The following is a 4,594-nucleotide window of genomic DNA, read 5'->3' as shown; positions in this document are numbered from 1 at the left end:
GGGTTGATGTGCACGTTTATATGTCACAAGTTTTAAATCAGACAAATGTGCACACTGCTCAAATAGTAAAAGTGAAAGTGACATATAGATAATATTGAGTTTCTCACTGTTTGCACATAATAATTCTCTCCTACACAGTTTCTTTATTTGTTTTTACCCATTTATGAATAAATATACATATAAACCGCTGTGCTGCTCATATTTATCACGCAAAAAAAAAAGCATGAGAACCAAAAACAAACCTATCCTCATACACAACACAATCCAAAACAAAGTAGACCTTCACAACTACAGAAAACCCAATTAAAAAAAACTTTATAAAAAAATTAGCCTACGTTATTTCTGTGTCATTGCACGTGCACAGTCCTTTCAGTTTGGTGGTTTACATGCACGCTCAATCGTATTAGAAGAGGAATATCCCACCCCCTTCAATCCTATTGAAATTTCATTCGGATCGAGCTCAGTCGGATCGATTAAGGTGTTTATATGAACGTTTTTCAATCCGATTGAGCCGTCAATCTGATTACAAATGGATAATTTGGGTGCATGTAAACGTAGCCACTGACTTTTCTAATCGTTCAAACACGGCTGTATGTGGCTTGAAGACACACACCAGATGATACGGATTTTACTGGAACTATTATTTCGTTGCAAAATAGAACAAACATGAGAATATTCTGTTTGAAATGTAGGCTACATTTAAAATGTTCACTTAATATTACCTTATCTTGTTGAACTGTTGTAAAAATTAATGACACATTTGCCATCGTTTGGATATTCAGGGAAATTTATATTCTTGCTCGTATCTTTATAAACATGAAACAACACGCACAGAGTGTGTCTGTATCGAAGAGAGTTTAAATCGATCTCAGTCCGTGTCAATATTTGCTCTTCATGCTATAAAGTGAAGACCTACTTTAAAAATACACTGAACAGCAGTGTGATCTGCTAAAGCATCATGTTCAGCTGGCATCCTATCACATGCACACTGCTTGTGTGGATGCAGTCAGTTTTGACCTCAAAAGAAGGTTATATGCTGATTGGATATCATGTATTTGACTGTTTATGGCACTCCCATTTTCCGTTTTTTATATTAGCTTTTTGCTTGTCAGAAATACATGTTCGGTTTTAATGTTACTTACCCTTGTGAAAAAGAAGTGCACTTAAGTATACTTTTATAAAGTTTTTATATTATTTGTACTTAATTTCAAATATATTACAGTTTAAAATTACATTTATTTCAATTAGTTGACTTTTTTTGAGTGATGCTTTTGAAATATGGTAAATATGTACTTTAGTATAAGCAATTAATGTGAACTGAAATACTTCAAATCATGTACTTCTGGCAATGAAGTTGAATTAAGTATGAACTAAATATATACTTATAATGTCTATATATCTCTGGCATATGATATTGAAATATTATATATATATATATATATAAAACTCTTAATAACCTAGTTACAATCAACGCTAAAACACAAAATGGAAAACCCTCTACATTTACTGACAAAACAATCTCTAAAACAAATACACAAAAACACTTTTTGCTGATGCACAAGAAAAACCCAACACTATACACAGTTACAACACTTCAACTCACTAAGAGTCTGGAGAACAATGCTAATTTCGCCATCACAGAAAACATCATACTGTATGATGTATACGACTGTTTCCTCAATGGGGACCTACAAATGTCCACAAGGTCAAAATTTACTAGTATAACTATCCTTGTGGAGTCATTTGATCCCCATAACGTATAGGATTACTAACACACAAACACTTAATACAAAAAAAATCAAGAAAATTATCATTCCATGTACAACAAATGAGACCTTATTGTAAAACATTACCAAACTGTGTTACTTGTACCCCTGGTTTCACAGACAAGGCTTAAGACCAGCCCCGGACTAAAATGTAATTCTGAGCTGTTTCAACTCAAAGAAATTTGCACTGACTGATCTTTAAAAATACCTTTGTTTTGTCTCAAGATACAAACCAGTAATGTTTTTTTCTAAGGCATGTTAATAAAAATTACTTAAATGTCCTTACTGAACTATGATCCTGGCTTAGTCTAAGCCCTGTCTGTGAAACCCGGCCATTAGTTCTCAAACCTTTACTAGCACCAACATTAAACAGGACCGAAAGTTTTCTTCTAAAATCTTACTCCAGCATTAGTGAATGCAAGTTTGCCTAAATAAATTCATTAATGAATAATAAAAAAAGAACTCCAAATGAACTTGAACTGCTCTCCATCGGGACTAACAGGCGTGAAAGTTCAAATATCATGAAGGTGCACATTCTCTCTCCACAGTCTGTGTGATCGGAAATGATCCATAGAGGCAGGAAAGTCTGAAAAAAATTCCTTGAGGAAAGAAAGAAGAACAATTGTTATAAAACATATCCAATCATTATAAATGGTTCAGTTGAGTGAAAGCAACAGACAAAATTCAATATACACCTTGCAGTATCTGCAAAATTTAAGCAGTAAAAAGGGTAGAGAGGTAGAATCATCAAAAAATTGCAATTACTGCCCTGATGAAGCAGAATATATACTGCAAGGTGTGTGTAAACTTTTGACCACATCTGCATCACCTAAGAGTTGAATTAACGTTACCTCAATCATCAGGGCAACATGGTGGTAGAATGCTGCGAGATGTTCCTTTAGATTTCCCATAAACAGCAGATTTCCTGACCACACAATCTTCACTGACACTGGGTGTTATAAAAAGATAACATTTTTACAAACATGTATTATTCCTACTTTACAGGGAATAAAACATAACTCTATCAATTACCAAAAAATAGATAAATAACCCTTTTTTATATATATAAAAAAAATACTTATCTTGCCTTCCAAGCTTCTCTCACACATCTTCATGAAGGATGTTCCTGTATTTACGACGGCTGGCACAGAAAAGCTGCTGTCCTCATCCTTTGGTTTGTTACCTGTAAAATATATGATGATTAGAGGGTGGTCTGTAAATGCACAGGAGGGAATATATTACTTGCAAATGGAAAAGATTCAAAGCAGTTAAAATCCATAATATAGTGACTTTATATAGCACTTTTAGCTTGTCATGTGTGATCAGGGTGAGCTGACTAGGCAACAATTCATTAAAAACTTCTAACATCACCTCTTCAGTACTGGTCTGTGTCTCTACACTGTAACTTATCTCCAGTAACATAACTGTACTGATCCTGCAAAATAAATGAATAACTCCAGATAAGTACAAAAACAGCATTGTTTCTAGAGGTGGTTGATATATATTGAATTACTGGTGATTATAATATCAATTATGTAAATTAAATATTTTGTTCAGTAGCGTTAAATTTAATCTTAAATCGTTCAGTTAAAATAAAATAATTGTATTTTCAGCAGCCAATTAATTTTTTGGTCCACACACGCGATCACATTCCGACATTACACAATCAATTCACCTCCTGAGTTCATGTAGCAAGAACTGCAGCGTTGTGGTGAAAGCTGCACGAATGGCAAGACTAAATTAAGAATAAAGAAGATGTATATCAAGATATACTTACTTGATTCATCGTCTGCAGTACATAATGTCTCATCTGTACTCATCCAAACGTTGTTCTCTTCTTGTTTGTTCCCTCACACATCGCGATTACACAAACATGGCGCAAAAAAAAAAAAAAAAAAAAAAAAAAAAAAAAAACCATTGGGCAATGGCGCATTTTTCAAAATCTGGTGAAGTAGTGGCGCCGTCATGACGTAGTAGAGATGGTGTGATGAAAATTTTGACAATAAGTTTTATGAGTGTATACTGTATAAGAAAGTGTACTGAAGTTTATTTTTTAATGCATTAGCACAGAGTATATATAAAATAAATCGATTTTACATGTGCTTTAGTATATTGATGATATATAGTGTACTTATTTTAAAACACCATAAAATCATAATTATGTAAAATGTATGTTTAAGTAATACTTAAATTAGACATTATCATAAAGTGCATTTTTAAAAAGTTCACTTAAGTTATGTAAGAACCTATTGTCATTAAAGTGTTAATCTCTTTAAGTACACTTAAGTGGCCTTTAATTTAAATGATATGATATTCCTTCACATGCACTTTTTAAAAAAAGTATACTTTTAAGATTTGAAAGTACACAAAAAGTGAACTTTTAATACAATTAAGCACACTTCTTTTTCACAAGGGTAAAGTTGGGGTAGAAATTAAATGAATGCCAAAACTCAGAATTTGTTCATGTACCCCCCAGTTTGAGAACGACTGTACTACTACAAATTTTTTCCATTTTTGTGAATACATGCCTACCTTTTTTAAATAGTAGTTACAAAGCATGTTTTTGGTATTATTTATCCATATTTTTCATTTGTATAAACTAACAGAATTTCTTTGTCCTTACCTTGCAGCAGCTGGATCTGAGTTGTGTGTTGTACGTTCATGATATTCTGCTCTTATATTTTACACACCTCTATGTCCAGCCCTTTAATGCTGATTGGTCAGAGAGACTCGAGGGGAATTGTCTTCTGGTCTCTCACTCTCTCTGGGTTATTCGCTCTGATTTTGACGCTACTGACCATAACACACTAGTGTCCAGTTTAACACAA

The 4,594-nt window shown here is 33.2% G+C and overlaps 1 long non-coding RNA gene across 1 annotated transcript; it reads right to left on the bottom strand.

Moving 5' to 3' along the window:
* Positions 1-2,273: 2,273 nt before the first annotated feature.
* Positions 2,274-3,647, bottom strand: LOC122140648. The gene is made up of 4 exons (XR_006157247.1): positions 3,544-3,647; positions 3,138-3,201; positions 2,618-2,949; positions 2,274-2,365 (listed from the first exon to the last, which is right to left on the bottom strand). It is a non-coding gene; the product is annotated as an uncharacterized LOC122140648 (long non-coding RNA).
* Between the last annotated feature and the right edge of the window lie 947 nt (positions 3,648-4,594).

The sequence above is a fragment of the Cyprinus carpio genome, chromosome A4, assembly GCF_018340385.1.
Source record: "Cyprinus carpio isolate SPL01 chromosome A4, ASM1834038v1, whole genome shotgun sequence".
Taxonomy (NCBI): domain Eukaryota; kingdom Metazoa; phylum Chordata; class Actinopteri; order Cypriniformes; family Cyprinidae; genus Cyprinus; species Cyprinus carpio.
The sequence above is the reverse complement of the archived record's forward strand: the minus strand, read 5'-3'. Positions and strand labels throughout refer to the sequence as shown.